Source organism: Rosa rugosa, chromosome 5 (assembly GCF_958449725.1).
Source record: "Rosa rugosa chromosome 5, drRosRugo1.1, whole genome shotgun sequence".
Lineage (NCBI taxonomy): Eukaryota > Viridiplantae > Streptophyta > Magnoliopsida > Rosales > Rosaceae > Rosa > Rosa rugosa.
The window spans coordinates 38,505,314-38,527,366 of NC_084824.1; the positions used below are offsets into that span (position 1 = coordinate 38,505,314).

Here is a 22,053-nt window from a genome sequence, read left to right on the forward strand (position 1 = left end):
ATTTTGGATTATAGAAATGTGGTTATGTTCAAATATATTTAATTCAATAAACTTATTTATACATGTGATCCATTGAATTAAATAAATGAATAGGCATATTCTGTGGGAAAGTTTGTTGTCTGGCTAAAAGTGCTATTACGCACACCATAAAAGTGCTATTACGCACTCCGTACTCCCAGATCGGAGATATTTTTCAAACTTATGTCTATTCATACCTCTGTGACAACCGTATCAGGCCAATCCAACCAGATAGAGAGTTATGGCAAAACCCACTGTATGTTGTCCAATGATACTGAACCTACCATTAATGAGGCCTTATATTCTCCACGTTCCAGAACAACGTTATTGAGTGTTAAAGATATTCGAACCAACGGTTATCACATTGAAACCACTGAGAAAAATGAGTGTAATATCTTTGCATAACCTCCAAGTGTGCGGCTAGAAGCGTACATTGGAGAAATTGAAATCTGTTAGCTAGAAGCTAACTAATTCAAGCAACTACTTGCTATGGCATGACCATTTGGGACACCCAGGTCAAAGTATGATGAACCGTATCCTCAATTCATCGCAGGTGCATTCCCTTCTGAATAAGGGTCTTGTATATAATGACACACTATGCCATACTCGTTAAGAATATTTAATACTAGACACTACTACAAAAAAATCATTTAAGGACGTTCGAAAAACGTCTTTGAAAACTTTAGATGACACGCAAAAAAAGCGTCATCTATCAAGGAGTCATAGTAAGTCACTTACAAGGACGTTCAAAAAACGTCCTCTAATGTCTATAAGGACACTAAAAAAACGTCATCTAATCTAAAAAAAAACGTCATCTAATGTCTTTAAGGACACTATAAAAGCGTCATCTAATGTCTTTAACGACACTAGAAACGCGTCCTCTAATGTATATTAGGACACTTTTTAAGTGTCCTTAAATCTAATAAAAAGGTCATCTAATGTATGTTAGGACACTAAAAAAACGTCATTGTATCTATTACAGAATATAAAAAAAAATATAAAAAATAGTCCTTATAATGAAAAAAGACATTTACATCCAAATCATCTTTACAACACCAAGACAAATGTCATCTATTACTCGTTACAATATACTTCTACAAGAACAATCCATTAACTAATTCCTAGTTATGAGTTCTAATCTTATGTAATCCTAGATAACAACAGATCATACATACTTGCCTCTATCATCTAAACTTCAGTCACTTTTCTTTGAGGGAAGAATGGAATGGTTTCTGTAATGACCTTTTTCAGAGCTTCCGCCAACCCATGCTTCTTCATGAATCATTTTTACTTCGCTTTACCTAATAAAAAAAAACATAAAGATGAGTGATTAACAAAGCTCAAGTGTGTAGTTATCAATAGCAAGTAACACACATGCACAAGCAACCATACCCACCACTATACTTGACTGCTATGATATGATGATATGAAACAGGGGTTTAATATATCTCTATTCATAATTGGGATTTATGCAGAATAATTAATAACCATATTAGTAAAAATTCAATTCTTTTTGTCATTGAAAAACCATAATCAGAATCTGATTTTTTTACGGGCACCTACCATTGCTTTAGCATTTCAACTTCAAAACCATAATGTTCAAACATATAAATTACACTTGAACATGTTGGAACAAACCTACAGCTAGCTTAGAAAAGAACTTGACTTTGACACTAAAAAGACGAAAAGAACTTAATTTCTGGGCAGCTCAAATAAACAGGGTGGAAGGAAAAAAATTACTTTTCAGTACAAAAGAACCAACCAATATTGGTAATCATAATCTTATACAAAAGCCAATAGATCTAGGATAAAATTTACCTGATTAATGACCCTTCTTCTCTTTGTGTCTTTAGATTTCCATCAAGCTTTGGATCTTTCATTCCCTTGAGAAAATTCTGTTCAAGAGTTGCTGATCCAAGAAGCATTCCAAAAATACAAAAACCAATCATCACCCTTTTTATACGAGTGGATTAGAAGACAGCCAAAAAGAGTCACAAACAAACACCATATATTATTACTCTACACTCATCCTAGGATTCACCGGTTACCACCATATACTATTAAACCTAGAGCAATGCAAATTGTATCTTCACCGAACTGTACTCGGCTTCATCAATTCTCTATCAAGGTAGCTTATGTTTTGTATCTAGATACCACATAAAGAACTATTTGTTCTTAGAGTTGACAGTCCTTACAGTAACCCAGATTATCATAGAGCTCTTACTTGAAGTGACAAAGTCTGTAAGGTATATAGGATCATGCAGTACCTTTGAACTCCACCTAATTTTCTAGGCTGAAATTGATTCCTCAAGGGTTCCTCCATTGAAAGCCCCACACACAAAAACTGCAAGTTCAAAGCAAAATAAATCATATAGTGCATAACTAATCTATAGTTCATAAATCATTTTTTCAGTTGGAGACCTAAGAACCTACTTCAAAGATAAATACACAATAAACTTTTAATCTAAAATAACAAAGGGAAATAGAAAATACATCATACTACTTAGGAACATGAAGTAACAACATAAATGTTCGTCCAAAAAAATCAAAGTATCGACATAACTATTAAATTATATATAAGTATAACTTACAAGCTCTACAATAAAATAAAGTCTCTTGGCCCTTTCAAAGCTTCTCCCTTGTATTCTGCAATTGTATTTACAGCAACAATTGTAGTTACAACAGCAATTCAAAGGAAACCAATGGTAGTTACAAATGGAATAGAGAAGAACAAATTACACATTGCAAAAAGGAACTGAACATAGAGTTTAAAAAAAAAAAAAGGGAGTAAAGTTTGATGTTAATATTTACCATTGCCATATTTACCTAAATTCATATCCATTTAATATCCTCTGTTGCCAGAGCTGAACTCATCTCTTCACCAGATACTCTACTTGGGTGGTCTCTCTTGGACTCTACAACTTTGTGATTGCAAAGCACCAAAATCTCTATTACTGGCATAAATTCACAGACAATAAAAATAAAACACTAATATTACCAGGATCTTTGCAAATATTGATCGAACTTGTACAAAAAGATCCAACCAACCCAACTGAAAAAGTGAAACCTAAAAAAAAGAAATAGAAAAGACGGTACAAGAACCCAGATTTGAAGGCCACTTCAAATCAAATTCATTTCATTGAAGAACAATAACCTTACTTCACATTCAGCATACCCATATCGTTGAGCATAGAGAGTTGGGTTCACTACCCTTTTCAATGTGCAAATAAATAATATGAAAAGTGAATTTTTACATGAACAAATAAATAACATAGAAGGTAATTTAGAATACCTACAGAAGATGACATGAATCTTTAGCTAAAAAAGCTTCATTTTAAAGCAAAACTGCAAACTGAAAAAATCTTGAAAACAAGCCATCTCAAGTCAAAATTGAATGAATCAGACCTCAATTTAAGAATAAGAAACAAGAATGACGAAACCCATAAATCAAATTTGGAATCCAAACAACTGAAATTATCATACAAGTTTGAATAAAAAAAAAAAATTCTATAACATGGATTAGAAACCCTAAATCAGATGGATACCAAAGATTGGGCAACTGGATTCGCGCACAGCTGAGAGGCTTGTCAACGCCCGCTGACTCGAGTATGAGATCTTGCCTTTCACAAGGTTACAGTCGAAGTGGTGGAGGTCGTCCCAGCGATGGTGCGTGGCGATAAGGTTGAAAACAGTGTTATCGGGATACGTGCGTGTTGGAGGACAGTGAAGAGGCCGATAGTGAAGCCAAGGTCATGGCGATATCGATAATGGAGAAGGCGAGGAAGAGGACGGATTTTGGAGGAGAGAAAGAAGAGATTTGAGGAGAGAGAGAGAGCAAAACTCGGCACTCGCGTGTTTTTCTAGAGATGAGGAAATAGTGTTCTATCTTTTTTATTGGTCAGACAAATAAATGACGGCCTAGACTCTGTGCTTAAGAGAAAAACACGGAAGATTTTAAAAGGAGACGTCCTTGTTAGGTTATAAGGACGGTTAAATTAAAAACTGTCTTGGTATATTTTAGCTGGCTGTCTCCAAAGCCCATTTCTGTAGTAGTGAGACCATCATATGCAAAGACTAGTACATACACCACCATTTTTCTGCACAGAATGCAAGGGAAATTTGTGGACATATCCAACCACCATGTGGACCAGTTAAATATTAATGGTTTTGGTTGATGTATCGACAAAGTGATCACATGTTACACTACTGTCCATAAGAAAATGCTGCTTTTGCTAAACTCTCGCCCAGATCATGAAATTGAGGGCTCACCACTCGGATTATCCCATAAAGTCCATAAGACTTGATAATGCCGGAGAGTTTACATCGAAGTCTCTCGATTATTATTGCATATCCTTTGGGATTGATGCTGAACATTTAGTTCCCTATGTTCACACCCAAGATGGTCTCGCAAATAGAATCTTGGTAATGCGCACCAAGCTTTTAATTTATGCATGGGGCTATGCAATCTTGCATGCAGCTATGTTGGTCCCGTTGAGGCCCACTGCTACCAACCTTACTCCGCGTTACAGCTGGTGACTGGGTACGAACCTGATGTTTCGCACTTACGCACATTTGGGTATGTAGTCCTCGTGCCAATTGTGTCGTCACAACGTACAAAATTGGGTCCTCAACAAAGGATGGGCATACATGTCAATTATGAGTCCCATCCATTATGTGCTCTATAGAGCCCTTGACAGGCGATCTCTTTACAGCTAGATTTGCAGATTGTCACTTTGATGAGATAGTCTTCCCGCCGTTATGGGGAGATAAGAACGTCACCGTTCCTGATGAACGGCTTGAATTAACATGGAATGTCCCCACAATGTCTAATCTTGATCCCCAAACCGCACAAAAATAGTGAAGTGCGGACAATTCTAGATCTATAGAGTATAGAATACAATATGACAAACACTTTCTTTGATCTAGATAAAGTGACGAGATCATATATACCTGCTACAAATGTGTCTGCAAGGATAGAAGTCCCTGTAGGATGTGTCGTCCCAGATTGACGAGGTACGACCATGGCGGCTAACCAGTCGTATGTCCCTGCCCAGAAGTGAGGTACACCATTAGGTTCGAAGGATTCTTATCCCCGGAAGAGGATAACTTTGGCACAAATGAATCCTCTTAACATCGCAATTTCAAACCGATTCATCTCATGAGATAAATCCGGATTATGGGTCTGTCCTAGAAGAGACCATGTTGGGGGACACTCCAACATTTGAACCCACTCCTGAGAATAGAGAAATCTCGATAAATTTAGTTAGGTTTAGAATCGGAATGAGATTATCATCGATGATTTATTAGTATTTGCAGTGGCCACCAAAATTATAATAAGCGATGAAATCGAACCTTGCTTTGTTGATCAATATCAACGAAGAGACGACTGGCCAAAAAAGGAAATAGACAATCCAGGTCGAATTAGATTCCTTGACAAAGAGAAAGGTGTTTGGACCTGTTGTTCCTACACCTCCCCATGTTAAACCCGTAGAATTTAAATGGGTATTTGTAAGGAAGCGTAATGAGAAAAACAAGATTGTGATACATAAGGCTCGTCTAGTGGCGCAAGAATTTTCTCAACGCCTTGTGATTGATTACGAGGAGACGTATTCTCCCGTAATGGACGTCATAACGTTCCGCTACCTTATCAGTTTGGTAGTTTCCAAAAAACTGAATATGCAGCTTATGAATGTGGTCACAGCTTATCTCTATGGGGATCATGATACAGAGATATACATAAAAGTTCCTGAATGACTTAATATACCCGAAGCAAATAAGTTCTATACCACGGAACACGCTCTTCATTAATTTTGCGGCGTTCACTTGATGTATTGAAACAATCTAGATAGAGGTGGTATAACCGTCTAAGTGAATATTTGATTGGGATGGGATATGTGAATAATAAACTATGCCCATGCGTGTTTATTAAGGAAACAAGTTCTAGGTTTGCAATTATGACAGTCTATGTCAAAGACATTGTTAATGTCTAAAGTTCAGCGGTAGCTAAACTTTGGTTAACGCTGGTCCGATGGGCGGACCGCTACTTGCGATATGATCGATACTCCCGCCTCCTGTCAAGTAAAATACAAAGAGGCGTCAAAGGGAGACCGCGCTGGGCGGTCTTCTCTTCTCTGATGCCTAAGTTAATCAATGTATTTATGTTGACAACGTAACAGTAGGTAAGTAGTAAATGCGTAATTAATGAGGAGAGAGGAGAGAACCTTTTATAGGTGAGGAAGAGGCTGACCTCTTCCTTGTTTTCGATGTGGGACTGATATGCTTCATTTCCCAGCTTCTGGAGCTTCTGATGCTATCTTGGCGCGGCGCGTCGGCGGTGATCTGGGGATGAGCCGGGGCTCAGGCGGTAGCCTTCTTGGCTGTGCTTCCGTAGGTTACACCGTTGGTGGTAGTTGGTACCACTGGCGGTAGCATAAGCGTGGCTCATTCTAGCTAATTATGCTTGGCAAATGCTCATGTAAGTACAGACATGAATTTGATTGATACTCCTGAAGAGATCAAGGAAACCGCAAAGCAACTAAAGTAGGAATTTGAGATGAAAGGCCTTGGGAGAACAAATTATTGTCTCGACCTGGAGCCCGAGCACAGTGCAGATGAAATTTTGGTTCATCAACCAAATTACATGCAGAAGATGTTAAGACGCTTTAATGAGGATAAAAGCAAGCACACCCATGGTCGTCCGAAGTCTAGAGAGAACCGTATCATCCTGCAGATGATAACGAAGAGATATTGGTGCCAGAAGTCCCATATCTAAGTGCAATAGGCGCATTGTTGTACTTGGCTCAATGCCCTAGACAGGACATCTCATTCGATGTGAACTTGTTAGCAAGATATAGCTTTGCGCCAACACGCCGCCACTGGAATGCATAAAAGACATTTTTCGCTACCTTAGAGGTACGGCGGATATGAGCTTTTTCTATCCCTACGCATCAAGGAATGGATCAAACCCCCTTGATCCTTGGAATGATGCTCGCCTTGTTGGATATGCTGATATAGACTATCTATCAGACCTGCACAAGGCGCGTTCCCAAACTGGTTATGTCTTTACCATTGGGAATACTGCAATTTCTTGGAGGTCTACGAAATAGACACTTGTTGCTACCTCTTCGAATCATGCTGAGATACTAGCTCTTCACGAAGCAGTATGTGAATGTACATGGCTAAGAGCCATTACAAAGCATGTTCGAAGCACATGTGGACTGCATTCCACCACTGATGAACCGACCATTATCTACGAGGATAATGCTGCTTACATAGAGCAGATAAAGACGAGTTTCATCAAAGGATCGAGACAACACCAAACATATTGCACCGAAGTTCTCCTTCAATCAGCAACAACAAGAGCACCCGAAGATTGAAGTTAAGCAGATTTGATCTGAAGACAATCATGCAGACCTCTTCATCAAGTCACTACCGAAGTCTACATTCCAGAAGCACGTCCGAGGTATTGGTTTACGTAAACTATCTGCATTACCTAACATGTAATTTTCAGGGGGAGTTGAAATCAGGGGGAGTATCCTGAAGCATACTCATTTGATCGTCGTGTACTCTTTTTGTCCTTCGTCCAGGGTTATTTTGTCCCACTGGGTTTTGTTACCTAGAAAGGTTTTAACGAGGCACATCTTTAGCATGGTCACCCCACTTATACTACATCCTGAAGATGCTTTGATTCGATATATATGCATTTGCTCATCTTTTCCCTTCGACCACGGGTTTCTCCCACTGGGTTTACCGGGTAAGGTTTTGGTGCAGCAACTCTAATGCATCCCTCTCGTAGACATAATACCTACTTATGATGCTGATAGAAGACTTCACCTATCTCTGAAGTTGTGATACGACTACTCCACACTTATGTGCGTTGTGCTCTTTTTCTCCTTCGACCAAGGTTGTTTTTTCCCACAGGGTTTTTTTTATTACTTGGCAAGGTTTTTGACGAGGCAACTTAGAAGCGCACAGCCTATGCAACACTATATATTGACATGGAATATCCAAGGGGGAGTGTTGCAAATATTTGTGGATAATCAGATGTTGAGTAATAGGTGCCTATCCCTATAGATTGGTGATTGATAGGTTGTAATTGTAGGAGTGATTGAATTGTAATTAAGCATTACCCTTTTGTGTACACCATGTAGTCCTATATAAGGCTCCTCATGGTGAGATGAATAATACACACATCCTATTCTCTGCGTCTAAACTCTCTCTCTCTCTCTCAAATTCTTTTACTATAGTTTTACAACATTAACGAGTTTTATTGGAACATTTTTAGGTCTTGTGTGGCCTCCTTAAATGTTTTGGTCTAGTCTGACCTTGGCGAGTAAATTGGGAACCAAGCTCTTGGGTGAAAGGCTCGATCCAATTAGAGCTTTAGTTTGTCTGCCAATGTATTCATGGGGGTAACTACGTGGTTATTGGGACTCATGAATACTGTTTTTAAAAGAAGTCTCAAGAGTATTCTTTCTTTTATTATCTAAGACAGAAATTATTTTCAGATTTAAATTGTTAAGTTAACAAATGATTTGGAATGTCACTATCGTAACTAGTGCTATCCTTAAAAGAAAAGAATATTGAGTTTTGAAAATAATCATTGTGTTGATTTGTTTTCCTTGAGTTGAAAGGGTGATTTTGTTGTGCCATGTGAAGTTGCTTTAATTTAATCTTGAGTTGAGATATTATAAGATTGTTTTTGATTTGGTGATTGTGATTGAGTTTACTCATACAAACTTAAAAATCTTACTACATTTGTTGTTGCAACCTGGTACATTATTTAATGGTGTAAGGGTTAATTATGCAAGTCAAGGTAACCAGGGTTGATCTGAGGCTTGTTGTTGTTGCACTTTTAGGTTTAGAAACCGATTTTGTTATTCTGTACTTGATAGACTTTAGTTGTGTATTAAGCTCTCTGTGAGCATTTACTTATTATTTTCATGTTTCAATTTACTGTGTAACCTTTGTGTAATGTAATATGTGACTCTAAAGAATGAGTCGGTATTGACCTTAGTGTGCTCAGTGTGTTGTGAATGCTTAGCGAGAGAGGGAGAGAGACAAAGAAAGGAGTAGTAGAGAGAATGAGAAGAGAGAGAGAGAGAGAGAGAGAGAGAGAGAGAGAGAGAGAGAGAGAGAGAGAGAGAGAGAGAGAGAGAGAGAGAGAGAGAGAAGAGAAGGAAAGAGAGAAGGGGGGTGATAGAGAGAGAAGATAGAAGGATGATAAGGAGAGGTCTCGGAGGAGTGTGAGTCGGTCGGATCAGGATAAAGAAGAGAGGTCTCCGAGAAGTGTGAGTCGATCGGATCGGGATAAGAAAGAGATGTCTCAGAGGAGTGTGCCGGTTCGATAGGGAAGAAAAGGAGAGGTAAGCGGGAAAAAAAAAGGTGAGGAGTATAATAGATATTTTAGATCTACTGGGTGAGAAATTGAGAGAACAGCGAGTATCTGTTTAATTTAGAAGGTGAAGGACCATACTGCTTTAGAGAGTAAAGGTCTGGGAGTAACTAGTATTTAGTCCACTATATGATAACGAACAAGTTATTAGTTATTACTAATAAACCAAATCCTAAACGCGGAGGCTCAAAAAACACTTAGAATTTTTTTTTCTTTTAATTAAGCCGCCGTGATTCTGATTTGATTGAGAGAGTGAGGAAGCTTCCTCAGCCTTTTCGTTCTCAGCGAAGAAGTCTCTCTCATCTATGACCTTGCGCTGGTTGTCGTCTGATTGCAGTGGCGAATTTTCGGGTCTTCATTGTCATCAGTGCAGTTGAGGTTGACTGAGAATTTCAGAGTCTGGGGTGGCGGAAGAGGAGGCGGTAGCGTGGCGTTGTGGTGGTTGTGATGATGATCCATTGAAAACCCAAAGAGGTCTTGTTTGTGGGTAGTAGAATTGGGGTATTAATCTTGAAACAAGTTAAGGACTATCGGTTTGTGGAGGGACAAATAGCCAATTAAATATGAATCGGTGGTGGAAGAGGAAAAAGAAGTAAGCAAAAAAAAAAAAAAAAAGAGAAAAAAAATGGAGTAAAAAAAATGAGGAAGTCAGGTGTATAATAAACGTTTTGGATCTATTGGGTGAGAAATTGAGAGAACAAAGAGTATTCTATTTAATTAAGAAGGTGAGGGACTGAACTGTTTTAGGGAGTAAAGTACATAGAGTAACTAGTATTTAGTCCTTTTATATTTCAAAATTTAGGCCATGATAGAAATACACCATGATGTTAAGCCCGCAGCTGCTTGCTAGTGAATTCAAGCCGCGTCCAAACCTGACAAATACGGTCATCAATCAAGGGCTAGGTTTAGCCTTGCTGCACGACCTTTTGACAGTTTACATGCCTCGCCCGCATCTGCTCAAAGCGAAATCCTCTCATAACTCTTGTTTTAAGGAGCATAGGGTGTTTCCTAACTTCGAAAGAAGAGGGACATGGATTGAGTCACCTAGTCTCAACTAAACAGTGTGAGAATGGGAGAAAATGGCCTACAACGACGCAAACCAAAAGCACATGTCCAAACACTCCTTAGTTTGAGAATCCCCCCAAGTGAACACACCCTCAACATATCCCATATCTATTAGGGAGCAGTATGTAATAGCTGCCCTAAATTCACTCATCTGACACAATCTCCTAGATGCACCTTTAGATTTCTTAGAACTATGAAGAATCTCATTGAAATCCTCAGCTAGTAGCCATGGAAGACTGGATCCAGAGTGAAGATGCCGCATCAAAGACCATGTTATACTACGTAGAGAAGTAGTTGCATCCCCATAAAGGCCTGTGAACTTCCAACGGTCAGGAGCTCCCTAATTTCCAAGGCTAACATCGATATGTCGCGCCGAATAATGGTGAAGATGGACAGAAACATCATTCATCTAGAACAACGCAAGGCCCTGGCTATACTCTCTCTTCCCTTTAGCCAAAGCATTATCAAACCTAATTTTGATTATGAGATTCTCAATCTGCTTCTCATCACATAAAGTCTCCAACAGAAAAACTAATCTGAGCCTCTTCTAATGCAAGATATCAATCAAATTTTGAAGGGTACTATTGTTCATAATTCATTGCAGTTCCACACAAGAATCCATAATGTCATCCGGATAAGAAGAAACACAAGGCTGAGCACGAGCGGAAGACGATGTCACAAAGAATGGAGGCTGCCAACAGTGACACTAGGGTCACGACAATGACGACAGTGGCTAAAGCAAGGCGGGTGCTCTGCTAGGGTTTTTACTTTTACTTTCAAATCAATGATTGGATAAGTATATTAAATTTTAATCCAAACATTATTCTTTAATAAATATTGATCATGCTTAAGGAAAACTGAAATGGGAGAGAATTGAGTCGTGCTTTCATTGATAATAGGGGCCTCTTTATATAGAGGATTACAAGCATAGAGATAGAGTTGTACATAGAAACATAATCGTACATTGATTGGCTATCTCCTAAGATTCTCCGAGAATATCTCTAATATAAACCATATTTCAACTAGAGCAAGTAATCTCGAGTTTGGGTTAGACACATATTCTGGATTTACTTGAACATTCCCCCTTGTGTCGCCCAAACGTGGTGCTCCTCTCGTTGCCTCATTAAAAACCTTGCCAAGTAACAAAAACCCAGTGGGACAAAAATAACCTCGGTCAAAGGGGAAAAAGAGTACAACACACCCTCCACGTTTCGAGACCATTCATGTAGACATCTCCCCCCTGATGTCTGCATCTCCCCCTGATGACTACGGTCATGGGAGTTCGGATGACTTCCGCAAATGATGCTACCAACATGTTTCTCGAAAGTGGAATTTAGGTAATGACTTAGTGAGTAAGTCTGCCACACCGTCCTCAGATCAAACCTAGTTCACTTTGATCTTGAGGAGAGTCTGTTGTTGCTAATTATCCTTGGTGTTATTGCTTTTGATGTAGCCTTGCTTCATTTTTTCAAAACAAGTAGCATTATCCTAAATGCTTGTAGGCTCATCTGTGGTAGATTTCAAACCACAATTGTTCAAACATGCGTAATTATGGATCCAATCCATAGACATTCACGAACCACATCGTGAAGAGCAATAATCTCTGCATTGTTCGAAAATATAGCGACTAGGGTCTATTCTGTAGACCTCCAAGATATCACGGTCTTTACCCATGGTGAACACTTAACCAGTTTGGGAATGACCTTTGTGTGGGTCAGAGAGATACCCAATATCAGCAAAACCTTCCAAAACACATGTTGTTTTGGGATGGGGATAGTTGACGCAGGCTAGTGTTGGCGGCGTTCCTGGTGTGTGATGGGTCCTAATCCATCATCTCTCTGTAGGGATAGAACAAGCCTATATCAATCGTACATCTCAAGTACCGAAAGATATCTTTTACACCAATTTAATGGAGTAGCGTTGGGGCAAAACTATACATTAGCTAACAAGTTCACAGCAAATGAAATGTCTGGTCTTGTGCATTGAGCTAAGTACAATAATGCGCCTATTGTACTCAAGTAAGGCACTTCTGCCTCTAGCACATCTTCGTCATCATCCTTCAGACAAAGAGGATCCTTTTCAGGATCAAGACTACGGACGATCATGGGGGTGCTTGAAGGTTTGACCTTGTCAAAATACCTAAGCATCTATCAACACGATGCTCAAGTTCCAAACTGAGACATAATCGTGTTCACCCAAAATCCTTCATCTCAAACTCGGATTTCAAGTGTTCAGCGGTTTCCCCTAACTTTTTAAGGGCTTCTAATGAAGATCATGTCCAACATGAACCGCGATAGAATCTGAAACTTGTTATGGAAACACGCGGGCATATCCCTTCCCAATCAAGTAGTCACTTTAGTGAGCGTTTCAATCTTATTGCAAACGTGCTCCGTGGTCTAGAGTCACTTGACTTGGGTAAATGAAGTTCACCATGAACCTTCATGTATATTCCGTATCTAGATCCCCATAGAGATACGTAGTGACCACATTCGTAAGCTGCATGATTAGTTATTTGGAAACTACCAAACTGACAGGGTAGTGGAGTGCATTGACATCCATTACGAGAGAATATATCTCATCGTAGTCAATTCCAGGGCGTTTTGTGAGATGCCTTGCGCCATAAGGCTAGATTACCATCTATTTTTCTCATCACGCTTTCTAACGAAGACCCATTAGTCAATAGGTATTATGTTAGGAGGTGTTGGCATCACTGGCTCAAAAACCTTCCTCTTCGTTAGAGAATCCAACTTAACCTGGATCGCATCTTTCCATTTAGGCCAAATTTATCTACGTTGGCATTCATTCATCAACGGAGCGTGGTTCGATATCATCGGACTCAACAAAGTCATGCGCAACGAAATGAGCAACTACATCATCAATTATAATGGAGTTTCTATCCCACGTCTCATGTACACTAGTGTAATTTTTAAAGAGCTCTATATTCTCAGGAATAGGTTCTGACATTGAGGCGTCCCCCAACGGTAACCTTAATCCAGAAGATTCTCATAAGACAGATTTTGAGTGTCGATGATCCAAGGATTAGGTTGTGCCAAAGCATCCTTCGAACCCACGGGCTTCCCACGCATCCTAGCTGGGGCCATGGCCTGTAACGCCAGAGTGCCACTCTCTATGGCGTTGGCGCCATGCCTACCTACTTGTAGGGTGGCGCTACATCCTGTCGTAGGGACATCCTTCCTTGCAGGCATGTTTGCAGCATATTCGTGTGATCTCGTCACTTGAACGGGGATCGAGATGAGACATAGTGGGGACAGGCTACAACAATTCCTATCGTTCTTGCTAAACATCCGTGTTCTTATCTCCCCCTAACGACGGGAAGACTGTCTCATCAAAGTGACAACCCGCAAATCTAGCTGTAATGAGATCGCCTTGCAAGGGCATTAAGTGGCGGACGATTATCGGAGTCTCAAATCCAACGTAATTGCCCATTCGTTTGTAAGGATCTGTCATAGTGTGCTGTGGCGGCGCAATTAGCACATAAATAGCTCATTCAAATGTGCGTAAGTACGATACTTGTTCCCAATCACTAGCTGTAACGCAAAGGTAGATTGAGTGGCAGTGGGTTGTAGACGAATTAGCATAGCTGCATGCGATATTTTATCACCCCAAGCGAATATAAGGAGATTGGTGCGCATTACCAATGTCCTGACTACCATCGTAGTCGTTTTCGCGAGACCATTTGGGTGTGTTCATGAGAATACGATGTCCAACATCAGTCTCATTGCAATAACCATCGAGAGTCTTCGATGTAAACTCTCTAGCATCGTCAAGTCCAATTGACGGAATAGGATGATCCGGGGAGTGAGCCCGTTGTCATATGATATTTGCTAGGAGTGTAGCATATGCAGCATTACAAGTGGACAATGGCACAACACGTGACCAGCGTGTTTACGTGTCAACCAATCATCATAAGATATTTAAACGTCCGCAAGTTGGTTGAATCAGTCCACAGAATCCCCATGGATTCTATGTAAGAACAGAATGAGTATTTTCATATCCTTTGCATAGGACAGTCTCAGTCCTAATTTCCTTAAGGAACGGGCTTTGTAAAATGAGCGAGAGTCTTTAGAAGCAACCAATGAGGATTTTGGTTGGGCCTGAGCGTCTGAAACGCCATTTGAAGCAAGTTGGTGATTGCAGCATTACCTGGGGCGCCATCACCATGATGGACGCCATCCATGGCGTCATGGATAGAGACTGCGCCAGCCCTAGGCTACTGGTGGACGGAGGCGGTGCCCTAGGCAGCAGCGTCGGTCACACTTAGTCCAGGAATCAACTTTTGATTCATGCTTCATTTCGCTCTACAGAAAGGATGTCCATGTGAAGTCTTTAGTAGACGGATCATCATATCATGACCAGGATGACCTATCATGTCGTGACAAAGCCAATATGTGTCTAAATCCAAGAGATCTTCTCTCATAACTTCATTGGATTTAATAGCTCGAATAGTGACATAAAGTCCACTAGAGAGACACATAAACTTCTCTAAGATGCACCTTTGTTCGCAATCGTTAGAGGTATTGCAAAGGAACACATTTCCGTTCTCTACATTCGTTTTTGCATGAAATCCGTTCGCTATTCATAGGTGTGATTTGCCCTAGGAGCATAGAGAGTTTCTATGACAGTAATCAAGGTGCCATTGGGCAAGGGGAACTTGGGCTATTCCATGTCCTTGAATTAATACTGATGGCCCAGCCATCGTAGTCACAAAGTCATATGCTCAGAATCAAAATGGAGTCATAATGAAAAGAACTCAAAATTTTATTCATAAGCCAACGGAGTTACATCATTGTCTCTTTGACCAAAGAAAATATAATCCAAAATGCTAGCTAATGCAAAACAATGGTAGTCGTCTAACTTCTTTCGGTAATTCCAAAATAAATGTGACCAGGTGAGTAGAGAGATGTCGGTGGAGCAAGGCTCGCTTAAGTACCACTAATCTCAAAACCTTCTTAGACATCACACTTACTTTGGGTGATCCTTCTTTGAAGAAAGACTAAACCATTAGCATTTACTACAAAAATATATGTCAATTGCCTATTACATCTCTTGGTAAAATAAAGACTTAAACAGAATTGGCGATCTATTGATCCTAGCCAAATTTGTAGTCTTTAACCCTTCACTCTAGATCATCATCTTGATCTTCTTGTTCCACATCGTGAGCTTCTCTTGCTTCACAATATGCTTTGTAGGCGGTGACAATTTCTTCACGAGCTCTACAAATGTGTGCCCAATGACCGGATACTCCACATCGAGAACATACATCTCTTTGCTCACACTCCATTGATTGAGACGCTTTGAAAGCGTCATTTAGATGGCTCTTAGTGTTGGTGGCGCCACCAACATGGCCAAAGGCGTGGCCTCCCTCTCTGTTTCCACGTTGATCTCTTCGGTTCTGTGTTCGTTTATTTTGGTGGTTACCTTCCCAAGTAGAGCGATTATATGGACCAGAACGTCCAGAAATATCCCTAAGATTAGGGTTTTGCTCTTAGCGCCCTCTCTTAGGGGGCGCGACTATAATTGGATTCCGGAATATGCTCTGTTTCCACAGATCTCGAATTATAGTTCTTCACAAGGATGTTGTCATGCTTTTCAGCGACATTCATAGCTCCAATGAGCTCATGAAACCTTGTGATCCGTCCTGTAGTAACATCGATTCGATAGTTCTTAGCAACCATCAATGCAGATACGGGGAAGGTAGAGAGAGTCTTCTCAATCAACATCGCATTTGTGATCTCTTTACCACAAAATTCCATTAAGGATTTAATGTGAAATGCTTCCGAGTTGTAGTCAAGAACTAACTTGAAATCATAGAAGCGGAGGCTATGCCATCTCACTTCTAGGTCAGGAAGCAGGGAGTCACGGACTTTGTCAAATATTTCTTCGAGTGAGACCCACAGCCTTCTGGGGTCTTCTTCATTCATACACTCGTACTGGAGTGAATCATCCATATGATGAGTCATTAGGATGATGGCTTTCGCCTTATTTACCTCTAAGGCTGCTCTTTTTGCTTCCAAGGTTTGAGCTTGCTCAACAGTTAGCATGTCCTGGCTAGGCACGAGAATCGTATCCAAGATTCCATCGGCCTTGAGATGCTGGCGGATATCACGAACCCACCTATAATATCTAGAGCCAGTTGTTCCCAATGGAGCAAAGTCCAGTTTGTTCAGGTTACTCATCCTGAATGAGAACAAGAAATTAGGGTTCGTTTCGGAGTGTAAAAAGGCTACCACGAAAACATATAAAATTTCTGAGCGTAGTTACTTCCAAGAAATTAGGAATTTCTTAGCGTAATCGCTTCCAAGAAATTCAATTCCAAGAGGTATTGGATTAGATCGAAATAATGACGTAAGTGGTCGATCATAAATTTTCTACAAACTCTAAGTTTGGAGATCTCAACAAGCTCCAAGCTTGAAGTGAGCACGAACCCCCACAGTTCGGCTTAATTAGGTCTCTCCTATGATGAAGAAAGGGGGGTAGAAGAAGGGAGTTTGCAAGTCCCCGAGAAAAAGAAGAGAAAAGAAATAAAAACTTAAAAACGGGAACTTTTAGTAAAAAATACCTCGAAATAGGTCGCCGGAAAATTTGACCTGAAAAAGTGGTCGGAAAAAGTCGCTGGAAAATGGCCGGAAATCTGGCCGGGGAAGTCGCGGTCGCTAGAAAGTCGCCCGAAATCTGGCCAGAAAAGTTGCCAATCGCCTGAAATCTGGCCGAAGCTGACGTGGCAGTGCCGGAGGTGACGTGGTTGTGGGTGAGCTGGCGTGTTGACGTGGCGTCGGAGGTAAGCTGACGTCAGTGGTCTGACGTCAGTGGGCCAGGCGGTCAGTGGGCCTCCGTCTATGGGTCGTGGATTGCGGCTTGGGCTGCCTCCACCTTTTTTTTTTTTTCTTTTTTCTTCTTCTGCGGAATGTTCAGTCGACCAGTTCGGTAGTTTTTAGGCCGGTTTTCTGGGTTTTTCTTTCGGTTCTTGAATGCTGGGATCGAAGCGCTTCTGCTGGAAAATTTTGGTCTGTTTCGGAGGTCCGAAATGTGGTGAACCGGTTGAGTATTTGGTGAGGGTGGTTTGGAACTTCCGGTGGCCGGTTCAGTAGGTTTTCGGCCGGTTCTGGTTTTTCTGCCGCCGGTTCTGGATTCCTGGGGTCGAGGGCTTCAAGTTGTGTGGCAGTGGCAGAAAAGGTTTCAAGGTTTTGTATTCAGATTTAGGGTTTTTGCTTCTTGAATCAAGATTTGGCTATTTGTTTCAGGGTTAGGGCTTGGTGCTGATAACGTGTTTAAGGAAAACTGAATTATGAGAGAATTGAGTCGTGCTTTCATTGATAATAGGAGCCTCTTTATATAGAGGATTACAAGCATAGAGATAGAGTTGTACATGGAAACATAATCGTACATTGATTGGATATCTCCTAAGATTCTCCGAGAATATCTCTAATATAAACCCTATTTCAACTAGAGCAAGTAATCTCGAGTTTTGGCCAGACACATATTCTGGATTTACTTGAACAGATCAAAAGTTTTCATTACAGATTTTGTTTACGTATTCAGGCCTCTATTTAGTCTATTATTAGGAAAATGATAAAGGGAATATCACAAATGGTCACTCAAGTTTTACATGTTCGACACTTTGGTTACTAACTTTTTTAATATATCACTTTGGTTACTCAACTTTAACTTCGTCATTTTTCCTTTTTTTTTTTTTTTTGCCACAATATCAAAGATATGTCTAACCAACCTTGAAAAACTGAGAAATCTGAATTGGGTTGATTGGGAGAAGTGACTAAAGCGAGATTTTTACAAAATTACCCTCTAAAAAAATACATATTTATAAAGATATTGTCTATTTAACTAAGATTTTGACGGATGATATGGCAAAGTGATTAAAATGATTGACAAAGTAATAGTTAAGTGACAAAAGTGATATATTCGAAAATTAGTAACCAAAGTGTCGAATGAGTCATAGTTGAGTGATCATTTATGATATTCTCCCTAAGTGATAAAAACATTCATTAATAATATAAACATTGATATCATTTAGGGAGAATATCACAAATCATCACTCAACTATGACTCATTCGACACTTTAGTTACTCAATTTTCAAATATGTATCAAATTTTTTTTTTTCCCTTTCTTCTGTCATAAATCAAATCAACTTGTTGTACATAGCACATTTAACATGCCTGCCTACATTATTGAAGGATTATGTCCGCATTGACTAAACATCGATCATAGTACAAGTACTTTCGTGGATATATGCCTGAAAACTCTCCTGAGGAAAAACAATAAATCGGTGCAGCCACATGACTCTTGTCCTTTAGGTCTATCACTCTGTCGTATCTATATATAATACAATTCAAATCAAGATTCCCAAAGCGTTATTCACGTTCCCCATTCCAATTCCATCTCACATACAACTTTCAATCGAACATGTCTTCCTTGTTGGAAATTAATATGAGGGCGCCAATCTGGATAAGTCCCTATCTAAATTTTTGTTTTATTCAAAAGAAAACAAACACTACCATGATTCACATATGTACACGAATAGATGCCGATCTCGGTGCATGTATCTAAACAATTTTTTTTCTTTTAAATTTAATGCTCAACAAAGAAATTATATTCACAACGTTATGGTAAGAGTCTCCAGGTGTGTAACCCCCACACTCGGGTTCCAGAGGCGGAACTACATGGGGGCGGGAGATGGCCCTAGCCCCCCCAAACTTCTGAAAATGTACATGTGTGCATCTGTAATTGGTTGTGGATTTAATGAGATTGAGACCATAATCATCATGATTGGCCCCCTCAATTACTCAGCTATGCATGAACTGATGAAAGCAATAAGAAATAATAATATATTTCACACAATTTGTTTATCTAATCTATTAATAAATGCTTGTGAAAAAATAAAAAGAAGACCTAAATAAATGCTGTAAAAGAAAACATTAATACGTAACTTAAAATATTAAAGCTTGATTACAACTGATAAATATATCATATGTTAAATTAATTTTTATAATAGATTTTTTTGTCAAAAATACTTCATCATTTTTCGACCCCCCCCCCCCCCCACATATAACTTTCTAGTTCCGCCACTGTCGGGTTCGAATCCCCCCGACACTTATTGGAGTTAAATCCATATATATTCTTGGTGGCCAGGGAGGAGGAAGCGTTTTGAAAAGATCCCCCGAGCACGGATTAGTCTCTGGGCCTCCGGCCTAGGAAGCCTTTGAGGACACTGACAAATTTTAAAAAAAAATTTAGCTCAAAATCCTTTAAAAAAAAAAAAAAAAGCTCAAAATTTTGCATGTTTGAGTTTAACTTGTAAAATATGCAAGCTAGCTAATTAAGCTTAATTTAATTTAAAACTTCATTTAAATTATCTCTTCACTTCATAATCAGTTGACGGGTTGATTTTGAAGCGTATTTAGTGACTTTTCTGCAATTTTTTTCTCGTGGATTGTTAAATGGTACTCTACTATTGAGTCTCAATGTAAGCGCACCATGCGTACCACAATTGTGTGCTTAAATGAGCAGTACAATCTGTGTCATTCCGATCCCTATCCATTTCAACACTCCACTAGAAATTTGTCCTCTGTTCCTACCATACTCCAACTTGATAGTTTTCACTGCAGCTAAGGCTTGAGATTTGACAACTGGGGCTAGGAAAGTATGAATCAATCTAGAGAAATTCTTAGGTGGAGGTTTCCCCACCACGTGGATTTAGGGCCATCCAATCAGAAGAAATTTTTTTTTCCTCTTTTCCGAAACTGCTCATGCTCCTTAAATATACAATACCCAAAAAACCCCCTGCTGAACAATGATTGGTCTGCCGCACCACGGGCGCCCCACGCACGTCTTTCTCATCAATCTATTAGCTTTCTTCTTTCCTTAAAAGTAATCCATAATCCACAGGTATCGCGAGAATGACAAAAGTTAGAACTTTTATTCATATATGTGTTTGTTTTCTTCTCGAATTTACATAGTTATTTTAGGACAATACTTGGCTGCTCATAGCTGGACAGCCCTTCCTAACCAATACTTGCGTGTCTCACTCCCACTCCAACACCTGTTCTCTCTCTCTCTCTGTCTCCCCCACAACATCGGTGCCTTTTCTTTTCCTTCTTCCTCTTCTTCTGTGAAACCAAGGTCACCATTTCTCCGAACTCAGACTCCGCATTCAAATAAAACCTTGAATTAAGCTTTGAACATGTATGATACCCACATCAAATCTCATTCTTTGAACATGTAACAATAAAATTAATCTTTACCCAAACTAAAAGCTAGATTACTAAACCTGGATGGACAGAACCCACTTCTCACTCTAATCCCAATCTCAAACCAGTTTAATCTTTTGCCTTCGTTTTTACTAGGGATTGAAACTTCAAGTTCTCCGCTGCAAATTGATTTCATCATTCTACGAATCATTCAGATATTTGGGATCTTGAGAATTTCTAATTTGGTTTCATACTCTGCCTACTTTTGGATTATCCTTGAAGCTTGTATCAGATTCCCAGATCCCTTATTTGGTTTCTATGGGATTGAATTAGATTTGAGGTATTTCCTCTTTCGGGCACAGCTCGACTTCAATGGGGAAGGTGAAGTAGGAAGAAGGAGAAGAGAAGGCACAAAAACAGGTGTTGGAGTGGGAGTAAGACACGTAGCATTTGGTTATGAGGGCTGCTCAGCCAGTGTTTTATAGCTGTGTTTTTTATTTATTTATTTATTTTTATTTTTTTTGAAATAAACTGTGTTCTGTTAAAATATGACAAATTATTGGTGGATTACAACATAATGTGTGCCTTTGTTCTAGTTTTAAATCATTAATGGTTTCCGTTTGCTCCTAAACTTGTTCCACATGTCATTTAAACGAATGCAATCATTCTTGATTCAATAAACTTTAATTTCAAAAACAAAAAAATTGTATTAAGATTAATATTAACTTTACTTTTTATTTGACATTTATTAGGCTGAACTTGAACTCAATCTCAAACTCATTTTTGAATTTTAGGGCAAAATTCAAGAGGTCTGAGCTTGAGTTGGTAAAAAACATCATTTGATCACATAAACATCCAAACTGAGCTTGATCACTACAGTATTACCTTCACACATCTCATTTACACTCCTAAATACTTCTCAAAGAAATTTTAAAAATGTGCCATAAGGTAGGACGATACCTAAACCTGGAGAAACCACCAAGGACATGAGATAGAAAACGATATGAAAAATTCATTTATTTTTGACCCAAAGTTTGAGGGTTTTAGGACATTATCCAAAAAAAAGGGGATTGGTTGGGTCAAACACACGTGAAACTCAATATTGATATATTAAGAAAATTACGATAGTTTCTGAAGAGAAGTAACTAAGGATAATTTATTAGAGGGTTTAGAGTGTAATTTCCTTGTATTATTGAAAAAAAAAATAATGAAAATTTATATATATAAAAAAAAAAAATACATAACAGAGTACAAGGTGTAAACATCGCCTTAAAGAAACACACACTACTACAAATTGGGAATATTGTCAGTCCTACACATGAGCAAAGAAGAGAACGGTTAAGTTTCACTTT

At 39.3% G+C, this 22,053-nt stretch overlaps 1 long non-coding RNA gene across 2 annotated transcripts; it reads right to left on the bottom strand.

Annotated features, from left to right (window-relative positions):
* Positions 1-1,014: 1,014 nt before the first annotated feature.
* On the bottom strand, positions 1,015-3,808 carry LOC133710266 (uncharacterized). 2 transcript variants are annotated; one of them, XR_009846576.1, is made up of 5 exons: positions 3,564-3,808; positions 2,830-2,972; positions 2,610-2,664; positions 1,837-2,362; positions 1,015-1,319 (listed from the first exon to the last, which is right to left on the bottom strand). It is a non-coding gene; the product is annotated as an uncharacterized LOC133710266 (long non-coding RNA). The 2 variants fall into 2 exon arrangements; XR_009846575.1 differs by having other exon boundaries at positions 2,845-2,972; positions 3,564-3,807.
* Between the last annotated feature and the right edge of the window lie 18,245 nt (positions 3,809-22,053).